Source organism: Muntiacus reevesi, chromosome 1 (genome assembly GCF_963930625.1).
Source record: "Muntiacus reevesi chromosome 1, mMunRee1.1, whole genome shotgun sequence".
Classification (NCBI taxonomy): Eukaryota; Metazoa; Chordata; class Mammalia; order Artiodactyla; family Cervidae; genus Muntiacus; species Muntiacus reevesi.
This window is the reverse complement of record NC_089249.1, coordinates 160,623,529-160,637,176: the sequence shown is the minus strand read 5'-3', so window position 1 is coordinate 160,637,176 and position 13,648 is coordinate 160,623,529. Positions and strand designations below refer to the sequence as shown.

General features: G+C 41.2%; 2 pseudogenes; one reads left to right on the top strand and one right to left on the bottom strand.

Moving 5' to 3' along the window:
* Window positions 1–7,184: 7,184 nt before the first annotated feature.
* On the top strand, window positions 7,185–9,100 carry LOC136164491 (cAMP-regulated phosphoprotein 19 pseudogene; annotated as a pseudogene).
* Window positions 9,101–10,348: 1,248 nt separating this feature from the next.
* On the bottom strand, window positions 10,349–12,090 carry LOC136150670 (RNA-binding protein with serine-rich domain 1-like; annotated as a pseudogene).
* Window positions 12,091–13,648: the final 1,558 nt, after the last annotated feature.

Here is a 13,648-nt window from a genome sequence, read left to right as displayed (position 1 = left end):
GACAGAGGAGTCTGGCAGGCTCCAGTCTGTAGGGTCCCAAAGAGTCAGATGCATCTGAAGCGACTTTACATGCATAGGATCGGAGAGAAGAGTGGTGGTTGCTAAAGGCTGAGGGTCGGGGAAATGGGAGATATTGGTCAAAGAGCACACAAGTCATAAGACAAATAAGTTCTGAGGATCTAAGGTACAGCCCAGTGATGATAGTTAATCACACTCTATTGGATACTAGAGATTTGCTAAGAGAGTGAATCTGGAGCATTATCACCCAAATCAGAAAGATAACCACATCAGGTGATGATTGTGTTAACCACTTTGAGTGTGGTTATCATTTCACAACATATACATACATCAAATCAGCATTTGTACACTTTAAAACTATGGGAGTTTGTCAGTTCAGTTCAAATCAGTCGCTCAGTCGTGTCCGACTCTTTGCAACCCCCTGAACCACAGCACGCCAGGCCTCCCTGTCCATCACCAACTCCCAGAGTCCACCCAAACTCATGTCCATTGAGTCAGTGATGCCATCCAACCACATCATCCTCTGTCATCCCCTTCTCCTCCTGCCCTCAATCCTGCCCAGCATCAGTCTTTTCAAATGAGTCAGCTCTTTGCACCAGGTGGCCAAAACATTGGAGTTTCAGCTTCAACATCAGTCCTTCCAATGAACACCCAGGACTGACCTCCTTTAGGATGGACTGCCTGGTTGGATCCCCTTGCAGTCCAAGGGACTCTCAAGAGTTTTCTCCAACACCATAATTCAAAAGCATCAATTTTTCAGAGTTCAGCTTTCTTTATAGTTCAACTCTCACATCCATACATGACTACTGGAAAAACCATAGCCTTGACCAGATGGACCTTTGTTGGCAAAGTAATGTCTCTGCTTTTTAATATGCTGTCTAGGTTGGTCATAACTTTCCTTCCAAGGAGTAAGCGTCTTTTAATTTCATGGCTGCGGTCACCACCTGCAGCTCAAAAAAAATAAAGTCACTGTTTACCCATCTATTTGCCATGAAGTGGTGGGACCAGATGCCATGATCTTAGTTTTCTGTTGAGCTTTAAGCCAACTTTTTCACTCTCCTCTTTGACTTTCATCAAGAGGTTCTTTAGTTCTTCTCTTTCTGCCATAAGAGTGGTGTCATCTGATTTGTCAGTTATACCTCAATAAATCGGGTAAACAAATATAATCTTTTTTCAAGGAAAGGAGAAATCAGTGCCCCCTCGTGGATTATAACTCCCTCTCTAGATTTTCCAGTTCCTACCAGAACTCACCCAGGCCCCTCCACACATGGCCACACATTTTGCACATCCTTCTACCCTTTCCACAGAGGTTGCAGCCACCCTGTACCACACAGTGATCTGGGGACTCTGGGGACCATCCAGGCAGCAGCCTTGCCTTCAAGGGGCCTTTGGGAACCAGAGCCAACTGGACAAGTCTCAACACTGTCCACTCTGCAGGAACGGGACTGTCTGGACCAGGGCACCCCCTGGGCAGTGTATGCATGCAGCGTTGCCCAGTCAACAAGCCCCAAAGAAATGAACCATTTCGAATATTTGTGTTCCTCTTCCCCAAGTCCTAGTCCCCTGCTAGGACTCATGACTGTCCACCTAGGAGTTGCTGACCTTCCACCCCAGCCCACAGAATTAGTACCCTCTGTTTAGCAGGTGCAGACTCACCATCAGTGCATCCATCATGTGCTCAGGGACCTCAGTGTGGTCGGTCGAGAGTTTCCAGGACTGGGCTGCTGGCTGGAGCACCTGGCCTTTTATAGAGCCTGGGAGGGATGTACTGGGGTCCCAGACCAGCATTCTTTGGTTGGCCACGCCCTGTTGGGCGGATCCCAACCTTCAGAAACCAATCACCTGGGAATTCTCGACCACTCAGGGTACCACTCTGATTAGGTTACCCACAAGGCACTTCGGGACATTTTTAGTCTTTTGCTAGGTGTTCAAACAGTGTGGGGGTAAATGAGTTACACAACTCGCCTATTTAATCCTTACCACAGTCCTATGAGGTGGAATTTATAACTGTCAGCATAGGATACAGAAAGCCAGGCTCAGAGAGGTTAAACAGGTTGCCCGAGGTCACACCGAGAGTCAGTCACGTGTTCTAGATTTGAACTCAAAAGGTTTAGCGTTTGTAATCCAGGTCCTTAAACACATCAGAGGTGTCAACCCAGGATCCAATCAGCTGCTGAGTTCTGTATATTTCATCTCTTGGCTGTAAACAGAATCAGAAGTACCTCCAGGCTGAAATCCTGGTTTTGATGAGATCACCTAGAAATCATTTCCATCTCCCCTCCCTCACCCCCAAGTGTCACTCTAACTTGTTTCATCCCGGCGGAGTGATTCACTTCTGGGGTCACAAGAGTGACTCCCGAACCTCTTGCAACTCCGCTCCAGGTCCGCGTCTGGTCCCCACTGCCTATAACAAGCACTCAGGCTTTAACCATTCATAGATCTGCCCAAGGGGCGCCCCACCAGCCTCGGGTCTGTAAAATTTTTAAAGCAAGCAGCACACGTCCCTTCACCTGTGCCCCGATGTGGGTTGAGAGGTGAGGTTAGAGAGGCAGAAGGAGCCTTCCTGGCCGACATCTAGATCCTGGCTTCTGCTCAGGCTGCTGGAAGACCTGTCCTCCTGGGCATCTCCAGTCCTCTTGCCCTTCACTCACTTAGAAGCTACAGCTCTCCTGGGATCACCACTGTATAATCTTAAGGGATTTGATTTAGGTCATACCTGAATGACCTAGTGGTTTTCCCTACTTTCTTTGATTTAAGTCTGAATCTTGTAGCAAGGAGCTGATAATCCTAACTGTAGTCAGCCCAGGATCTTATTTTTGCTGACTGTAGGGAGCTTCTTCATTGTCAGCTACAAAGAATATAATCAAACTGATTTCATTATTAAGCATCTGGTGATGTCTATGTGTAGAGTCATCTCATTTGTTGTTGGAAGAGGGTGTTTGCTATGACCAATGCATTCTCTTGGCACAACTCTTAGCCTTTGCTTGCTTCATTTTGTACTCCAAGGCCAAACTTGCCTGTTACTCCAAGTATCTCTTGACTTCCGATTTTTATATTCCAGCCCCTTATGATGAAAAGGATATCTTTTTTTGGTGTGTGTTCTAGAAGATCTTGTAGGTCTTCACAGAACTAACTTTAGCTTCTTTAGCATTAGTGGTTGGGGCATAGATTTGGATTACTGTGATATTTAATGGTTTGCCTTGAAAACTAACAGAGATCATTCTGTCATTTTTGAGACTGCATCCAAGTACTGCATTTCAGACTCTCTTCTTTACTATGATGGCTATTCCATTTCTTCTAAGGGATTCTTGCTCACAGTAGCAGATATAATGGTCATCTGAATTAAATTCACCCATTCCAGTCCATTTTAGTTCACTGATTCCTAAAATGCCAATGTTCACTTTTGCTGTCTCCTGTTTGACCACTTCCAATTTACCTTGATTCATGGACCTAACATTCCAGGTTCCTACACAATATTGTTCTTTACAACATCGTACTTTGCTTTCACCACCAGACATATCCACAACTGGGTGTTGTTTCTGCTTTGGCTCAGCCTCTTCATTCCTTCTGGAGCTATTTCTCTGCTCTTCTCCAGTAGCATATTGGACACCTACTGACCTGGGGAGTTCATCTTTCAGTGTTATATCTTTCTACCTTTTCATACTGTTCATGGGGTTCTCAAGGCAAGAATGCTGAAGCGGTTTGCCATTCCCTTCTCCAGTGGACCAGGTTTTGTCAGAACTCTCCACCATGACTCATCTGTCTTGGGTGAGATATAATACAATATTCTAACTGATTAGTAACATAGGCAAGGATATAGCCATTTCTCATTCTCAGTCACCTTTGCTCTTATGATTGTGAACTAACCAGTTTTTCTGGCACTTTTGACTTAATCTTAGCTTTCTGCTGCTCTCTTTTGCATCTAGATTATTTTTGTAGCAGCTATTTAGAACTTATTTTTATTTTGCTTGTGAGACTGCTCAGAGAGACACTGAATATCACCAAAGGTTTGCTGCTTATCTGCTTGGGCATCCTGAGGCAATGCTCCCCAAAGGGAATTTTAGAAAAAAAAAAAAAAAAACTGTTAGGCTCCTAATTCTTCCAGAGTAGTTCAACAGTATGGTAAAAATTGCTCTTATTTGTTATTCCCACAATGTGAAAAAGACTGTTAAGACAAAGAGAAAAGTTTCAGGGCTGCCATTAGTTTGTTTCTACCCAGGAGTAATGTCATGCTCATGTCATAGACCCTAACAGGACACTTCACCTCTGTGATTTTCTTCCCCAAAGGGCATAAATCCAACCTAGTCATAGAAAACTTCTGAGAAACTTTAACTGAGGAACATTCTATAAGATACCTGACCAATGGTCTTCAAAAATGTCCAGATGGGGAAAAACAAGGAAATAGAGAAGCTACCATAGATTGGAGAGGATCAAAGAAGCATGTCAATTAATGCAATATGGGGTCCTGGACTGGAATTTTAAACAAACAAAATAATAGTGGAAAACCTGTAAAAATTCAAATATAGCTTTCTTAAGCATTCTAGCTAAATGTGTGTCCACTTTGTGAAGCTTTTAGAAGAATCGGCTTTTGGTTTCATTGATTTCCTATTTTCTTTTTCTATTTCATTTATCTCTGCTCTAATTTTTATTTATTCCTAAACTGTCTTTGGGTTTAGTTTGCTCTTTTCTAACTCCTTGAGGTAAACATTTAGATTGTTGATTTGATATATTTCTTCCTTTTTAAAGTAAGCATTCCCTCTTAGTACTGTTTTTACAACATCCCACAAGTTTTCATTGTGTATTTTCATTATTATGCAAATGAAAACTTTTAAAAAAATTTCCACTTATCTCTAAGTATTTATTTCTGTTTTGATTTCTTTCTTGACCTGTTGGTTGTTTAAATCAAACAGTTTTGGGTATTTTCCAGTTTCCCTTTTGTTATTGATTTTAACTTCATTCTATTATAGTCAGAAGAAATACTCGGTTACTTTATCAATCTTTTTAAAAAATCTATTGAGAATTGATTTGTGGTTTACTAAATTGTGTGTATTAGAGAATGTCTCATGTGGAGGTAGGAAGAATGTCTATTTTGTTGTTGGTTTTCTTGTTAATACTGATTGGTTTTATGTGTTGTTCAAGTTCTCTTACTTAATTTCTGTCTGGTTCTATCCATCATTGACAGCGTGGTATTGACATCTCCAACTATATTATTGTAGGACCATTTCTTCCTTCATTTCCTTCAGTTTTTGCTTTATATACTTTGGTGTTCTGTTATTATGTACTTAAATGTTCATAGTTATAATTACCTTCTTTTTTATTGAAACTTTAAAAAAATATGTAATAAAGTACTTTGTCTCTTGTAAACTGTTTTGATTTAAAGTCTACTATCACCATAGCTACTTCCCTTTTGGCTACTATTTGTGGGGACTGTCTTTTCCATTCTTTCACTTTCAACCTGTATGTGTACTTAGATCTAAATGGATTCTCTTGTAGACAGCATTTAGTTGGATCATGTTTTTTTACTTCATTCTACCAACCTCTGTCTTTGGAGTGTTTAGTCAGTGAAAGTAATTACTGCCAAGAAGGCATTCACTTCTACTACTTTGCTGCCTGTTTTCTTCTAAGTGCTTCATAGTGTTTTATGTCCCTCACTTCCTCTATTGCTGTCTTCTTTTATGTTTAGTTGACCTTTCGTATGCTTAATTCCTTTCTTTTGTATATATTGTATAGCCATTAACTTGTGCCTACCACGGGGACTATGCTTCACATCACAGAGTTTTATACTCTAATTTGAAATTATACTAGCTTAACTTCAAAAACAAAAGAAAACTTCTCTCCTCTGCAGCTCAATCTCTACCTCCTTTCAGGAAGAGCTAATGGGAACAATATTCCCTAAATTCTGGCCTGTTTAAAATTGCTTTCCAACAGCCTTGATGTTTTAGGTAAAGCGTTTCACAATTTCTTTCCTTGTGTAGGTGCTATTCCACTGTGTGTTTGTTGTTTTTGTTGTTGTTTTTACTGATTATTTATGTCAAGAATATAATTTCAAACTGATTTCTTCCACTTGAGTCTTTCTGCTTGAAGAAAAGGAGGAAAAAATTCTGCTTATGGAAGAATTACTTTTTGCTTTTAAAGTTTAAGAATTCTGTGAGGATACATCTCAGAGTTAACTGTACTAAGTTGATTTCTTAGGTAAAGATGGTGCCTTTTAAATATATGCAGATGAATTCTAGTTAACATCAAATGGTTTCTTGAATTAGAATTTTAAAAAATTAGTTCCTTGACTTCTTTGTTAAGAATCTGCCTGCCAGTGTGAGGGACACAAGTTTGATCTCTGGTCCGGCAAGATTCCACATGCCTTGGGGCAACCCTAAGCCAGCACTCTAAAGTCAGTGCTCTGCAACAAGAGAAGTAACTGCAATGAGAGACCTAGACAACACAACTAGAAAGTAGCCCTGGTTCTGCACTAGAGCTCTTTTCATTTTGTTCTCTAGATCCTTTATTATATTTCCATCTTATTTATTCTCACTGACACCCTATAATTTAATTTTCATTTCTGAGATCACTTTGTCTTTTTCAATCTATTTCCTGCTTTAAGCTACATTTTATATGCTCCTTTGGTTTGGTCCCTTTCTGTGTTTTTGCATCTTTGTTTCTTGAGATCCCCTTCCCCCATATTGACAATTGCCTATTTAAGTATTTGAGATTCAGGTTGGATTCTTCTTTTGCAACTTTCCTCTGCCAGGAACTTTCGGGAGGCTTCTTTGGTGGCTCAGATGGTAAAGAATCCACCTGCAACGCAGGAGACCCAGGTTTGATCCCTGGGTCAGGAAAATCCCCTGGAGGAGGGCATGGCAACCCACTCCAGTATTCTTATCTGGAGAAGCCCGTGGACAGGCGAGCCTGGCAGATTACAGTCCCTGGGGCCAAAAAGAGTCAACCATTACTGAGGGACTAAGCACATGAGCGGGACTTTTTAACTGTCTCTTTGTCTGACAAAAATAATTATTTCTCATTTTAAACAATCATTGCATCTTTGTAACAAGGTTTGATTTTTCTTGTTTATGTTTAGAATGTGTTGGGTTTTTCTGGACCATTTATTTGAAAGGAATTTTTGGTGTATGAGGTGGGGAAATTTAGGTATTAAAAGTAATTTTCAGAGAAGCGGAGGAAGAGGGAGCAGTATGTCTGCAGAAGTCCCCAAGGCAGCCTCTGCGGAGGAGCAGGAGGAAATGGAAGATAAAGTGACTAGTCCAGAGAAAGCTGAAGAAGCAAAATTAAAAGCAAGGTATCCTCATCTGGGACAAAAGCCTGGAGGTACTGATTTTTTAAGGAAATGATTGCAAAAAGGGCAAAAATATTTTGATTCTGGGGATTACAACATGGCTAAAGCAAAAATGAAGAACAAGCAACTTCCTACTGCAATCCCGGATAAGACAGAGGTCACTGGTGACCACATTCCCACTCCACAGGACCTTCCTCAACAGAAACCATCTCTTGTTGCTAGCAAACTGGCTGGCTGATTAAAAAGAGCTGAACTGCATGGATCTTCTAATTCCCATTATTTCTCCTTAATATGTTACTCCTCTGCTTTTTATTTCCTTTTACTCCCTATGTCATTTGAGAGTGATGGTTTTGCAGATAGCGGTAGTGTGTGCTGCTATTGTAAGGGAATATACATGTGTAGAGTTTTTGATTAGTTTAACAGTGCACTGATGAAAAGAACATGTTAGAGCAACATAAAGTAATCTACTTGAAAATAATTGTATATATTACCTAACTCCTAGTGTAGGGCTGGATCCAACAAGTAACAAACAAGTTTTGCAGTTTTAAGGTTGGCTTTCTTTAATTCATCTTAATCATAGCTTTGTATGTTACTCTTATTTAATATAACCTCTACTGTTGATTTCTTCTGGATTTTCCTTTTGGGTTTTGTAAAACAGAAGTTTAAGACCACAAGTTAGAAGAAAGGTCACATATTTCAAACACAAATAAATGGGGCTCCAAAAGATTTGTATCCTGTGCTTGAACTTGAATGGCCTTAAATTTGTTTCAGCTTTAACAATAGAATTTTACTCGGGCAATATTTGCCCATTCCGGTGTAACTTACGTGACTCTATTGCTTAACAGCTGCTGTTGAAGCTAGTATTCTTATTCAGTTCTATAGTGTTCAGAATACCTTCTGTCATTGAAGATGTGAATGAAGTGTGCATGTGCATCGACTGTTGAATTCACTTTTGTGCCATTTTTGTAAATACAATAGTTTTACACAACCTCTCACAACTGTCTGTGTTACTTTCACATATTAAAGAGTAGATAATGTGCCAACCAGAAGCACAAGAGTTCCTACAAAAAACTCTGTATGTCATTAGAGCTTTTGTATAGTAAGAGTAGTTTATAGTCTTGGGGTTATAGAATACCAAACTGAAATCTTTGCTCAGACTGCCATAGACTTAAGCTTTTTCATTTGTTAGTAGTACCCATGACATTCAGTGGCCTTGTGCAAATATGATATGTTGCTTAGGCATATCTTTTGGCCTATGCAGAACATTTCATTTTGACTTTTATGAAAATTACTATTCATATAATTTATATAAACTTTTTTAATGTAGAAACTTTTTACTTCCACAGTCTATTTGGGGGACACTAGAATAAAATACTTTGCCTCTTGTGGCCCCTCGGTACATTTTTTTTTTTTTTGCTTCTTTGACTCAAATTGTGTTGGGCTGTGCGATTCAGCCTGTTCAGAAACATAAGTGTCTGTATCTTCACTCTTGAAATTTGCTTTGCTGAATGCTATATTTTCTAACCCAATAATGACACTTTCTTTATAATTTCTCAGTTGTTAATTAACCACTCTTAATCCTGTGTTATTACTAACTGACAATTGTTTAAATAAAAGGAAATTTATAATAAAACAAATATTTGAGAAGATTGGCCCAGGAATCTAGTCAGGATGAGCTGAATTTTAAGTAATAATAATAAGTTAAGTGAATTAGACTTGTGACAATTAGAGCAATTTACATGATAGGTGGAACAGATAGTACATATTTAGATATTTTGCTTCTATAGATGTCATTTTAATAAAATGTAAATTAAAAAAAAAGTAATTTTCAGTTCAAAACTGTCCTCTTTTGTTGGCACAATGTAGAGCTATTTCTTTAGTACATGGCACTTTTATTTCTGGTTGTTTTCTCTGATTCTTAGATCTTCTCTAAGTAGAATCTTTATTCTGAGTTATTTCCTTCCTTCTTTCATCATCTGCTTAAGCTTCTTGGAAACACTACTGTCTTCTAGGGTGCGCCCTCTCTCTTTTTTGCATTCTGCTGCTGCTGCTAAGTCGCTTCAGTCGTGCCCGACTCTGTGCAGCCGCATAGACGGCAGCCCACCAGGTTCCCCCTGGGATTCTCCAGGCAAGAACACTGGAGTGGGTTGCCATTTCCTTCTCCAAAGTATGAAAGTGAAAAGTGAAAGAGAAGTTGCTCAGTCATGTCTGACTCCTAGCAACCCCATGGACTGCAGCCTACCAGGCTCCTCTGTCCATGGGATTTTCCAGGCAAGAGTACTGGATTGGGTTGCGATTACCTTCTCTAATTGTACATTTATTCAACAGAACTCTTTTATTCTGCCCAACAAAGTACAAACACAATATTAAAATGCTGCAAAGTTACAAAACTCAAAACATAAAATTCATAGTACTGACTGTACAATAAAAGCAAAAAAGCAATGCACATGTTGCTATGGTAACCTGCACCAATACCATGAATATCAACGCAACAGGGAGTTCTGTGATGACCAGGCAGTCATCACTGTCAGCTTACCAATTTCAGAGAGAGAGAGGCTTGTGTGTGTGTGTTTGTGTGTGTGTGTGTGTATGCATGCATGCAAATACATGTGAAAAGAACCATTTGGGGCAGATAACAGGGTATTTAGATCCAGAGGTCAGAAGAGGACTCGGGCAGGGGAGCAGGGCCAGGCTACCAGGAAAGGCAGCTGGGCATGCCCTTTCCTGCAGGACTCTGCCACACAGATAACCAGATAGTCCCCAGGTCACCTGTGGAATGGGGAAACATGCTCCCAGGCTGGGACTGTACCACCGCCTAGAGCCCTCAACTCATCCTTGCGTCTTTACAAGCACTATCCCAAACCAACAACACTCTGCAGCCAGAACCCTATGGCCTGGGAAACATCTCAATTGCTGCCTTCACCTTGGAAGCCTGCCTCAGAGGGAGGGAGGGCGTTCTTTCACACGAATCCTCCTTCAGCTGGGAAACTGACAAAAGTGAGCTGGATGAGATATGTCACAAGGGCAGAACTTTGGTGTCCCTGCTTATCCAGAGGAGTTGGAACTGGAATGCCTCCTATGGAGCGAGTGGCAGGGGGCTTAGGTGGAGGGCGGGGGATGCGACCTCCTTCATCCGAGGGGGTGATGGATGGCCTGCACCCCATGGGAGGTGATGGGAGCATTCTCCTGGGAGGACTCAGTCGCCTGGGGGATGGCTGAGGCCAGGGGGCTAGCACAGCAGCAGCAGTGATCTTCTGGCCATCGATTTTTCCTCTGTCCATGTGCTTTCAGAACCTTCCCAGCCTCATCCGGATTCTCAGACTTCACATAAGCCTAGCCTTTACACAGATGGGGGTGCATCCTTTCAGCAGACATGTCAGTCATTTTAATTTTTCCACAGGTGGAAAACATCTCCACGATGTGTCCCTTGGTCACATTCCTGGTAAGCCTCCGATTGTGGACTTTGGTGGATTTAGGGGAAGGATTTTGCCTTTTCCTTCCCTTTCCATCCCTTTTGGGTGGTTTGGATATGGAACAAGAATGCCACCTGTTGTCCTGTCTGCCCTGAGAAGGACTTGGAGAGCCTGAGGAGCCTCTGGAGCTGGAGCTACGGGAGGTGCTGGGACTTCTGGAGTGGCTGGAGCCAGGCCTGGTGCTACTACCACCGGAAGCACTGAACCTCTTCCACCATCCTTCCTTCTCGCTTGACTGATTGGGGGCCCATTTATCTTTAGAGCAATCCTTTCGACTTCTCATCAGAGTGGTCTTTGCGTTTGGTAGGAGAAGGAGCCCCTGTTGTTCCGTTTCTCAGTCGTGTCTGACTCTCTGTGACCCCGTGGACTGCAGCATACCAGGCCTCCAAGTCCTTTACCATCTCCCGGAGCTTGATCAAACTCATTTCCATCGAGTCGGTAATGCCATCCAACAACTTGTCCTTGGTCACCCCCTTCTGCTCCTGCCTTCAATCTTTCCCAGCATCAGGGTCTTTTCCAATGAGTCAGTTCTTCACATCAGGTGGCTGAAGTATTGGAGCTTCAGCTTCACCATCAGTCCTTCCAGTGAATATTAAATGTTGATTTCCTTTATGATTGAGTTGATTTGATCTCCTTGCAGTCTAAGGGACTCTCAAGAGTCTTCTCCAACACCACAGTTCAAAAACATCAATTCTTCAGAGTTCAGCTTTCTTTAAGGTGCAACTCTCACATCCTTACAATACCACTGGAAACACTATAGCTTTGACTATAGAGACCTTTGTTGACAAAGTAATGTCTTTGCTTTTTAGTACACTGTCTAGGTTTGTCATAGCTTTTCTTCCAAGCAGCAAGTGTCTTTTAATTTCATGACTGCAGTCACCATCTGCAGTGATGTTGGAGCCCAGAAAAATAAAGTCTGTCACTATTGTTTCCCCATCTATTTGCCATGAAGTGATGGGACCAGATGCCATGATCTTCGTTTTCTGAATGTTGAATTTTAAGCCAACTTTTTCACTCACCTCTTTCACTTTCTTCAAGAGGCTCTTTAGTTCTTCTTCACTTTCTGCCATAAGGATGGGGTCATCTGCATATCTGAGGTTATTGATATTTCTCCCGGCAATCTTGATTTCAGCTGTGCTTCACCCAGCCTGACATTTCGCATGATGTACTCTGCATATAAGTTAAATAAGCCGGGTGACAATATACAGCCTTGATGTACTCTTTTCCCAGTTTTGAAGGGGCCCTAGTGCTGGACTTTTTATTATTTTCTTTGGCTTCTAGCAAGCTCTTCTTTTTCACTCCTGATAAATTCATTCTCCCCTTTTGAGGTGTTCAAAGCAGCAATGGCGGCCTCACTTATGTGAACTCTCACTTCTAACTGGAGTCTGAGAAAGGATCCCTAATGAATTGCAGTTTACACCAAAGTGCAGCAACTTCCCGTTGCCTCTACCTCCTCCAGCTCTCCTTAGCCTCTGAGGCCTGCGCCGCCAGAGGTGTTTTTATTTACTCTCAATTCTCTGTTTGATTTTTAGGAGGAAGTGTGTGGAGTATTAGATCTGTTACCCACTGCCTCAGGCAGATGTGATGTCCAGAAAACACCTAGATTGATTTTTAATAAATGCCCCCAGAGAAAATGGTGTTTGCCCCAGGCAAACTTTGAGTCTGGTCAAATATTGCCAGTTTTGCAACTGGGATCTTCCAGGGACCCACCAAACAGGTCAAATAGTGAGAGTTCTCTGGGAAGGGGTGGTTTACAGGAATTCCAAACTTGTTCTGTCCTCTACGGTGGCTGCCAGGCTGCTAGTTTTCACCATGACTGCAGGCTGTTAGTTTTCAAGTCTACAAGGAAGCCTTGATGGATGGAAACAGGACAAGCTGAAGTACCACAGAGCTTGTTGTTTTTTTCATGTCAGCCATTTTTCTCGTATAAATGCTCCCCAGTCTCACGTCTGTGACTAATTTCTTGAGTTCAGAGTTTTTTACTCTAATCTGTTATTACTTTTATGGAGGAGAGAATTTTCAAAGGTCCTTCACCATTTTCACTGCCTTATTCTTTAACTGCAGTTTTGATTTTTACCCTTCAAATCATAAATGATAGATTTCTATCCATATATTTACAGGCTATTAAAGTATATTTTTATGTAAATTGTCTATTCAATGATTTTGTCCTTATTTTCCTCTCGGTTTTGGTATATTTTCCCCTCAGTTTTTAGAGTTTGCCAGTTGTCTCTTGATTTTATCTGTCTGCCTGTTTATCTCTCTATTGTTTGCCCTGTGAAAGATTTTTATTTTCATACAGACAATTTTACCAACTCTCTTCTTTTATTGCATCTGGACCTGAGTCCTATAATTCTTTCTATAAATTCTGGTTATATGAACCAACTCATTGGAAAATGAGCACCCTGCTGCTGGGAATGATTGAAGGCAAAAGGGGAAGCGGGCAGCAGAGGATGAGATGGTTGATAGCATCACCAACTCAGTGGACATGAACTTGAGGAAACTCTGGGAGATTGTGGAGGATAGAGAATCCTGGCATGCTTGCAAAGAGTTGGACACCGCTTATCGACTGAACAGCAACATAGAGGAATTCACCTATTTTTTTCTGGTGCTTGTTGTTCAGTTGCCCATATGGTTACATATTTTACTTTTAAATACCTGATCCATTTGAGTTTACTTTTACATATGGAATGAATTACAAATCTAATTTCAGCTTTCGCTACTAAGTTAAACAGCTATACCAGCATTTTCTTTTTCTTTTCTTTTTTTTTTTTTTTTGGCTGCACTGCAGCCATTTCTGCACTGACCAAGTATTGAACCCAGACCACAGCAATGAAAGCCCAGAATCCTAACCACTGGATCACCACGGAACTCC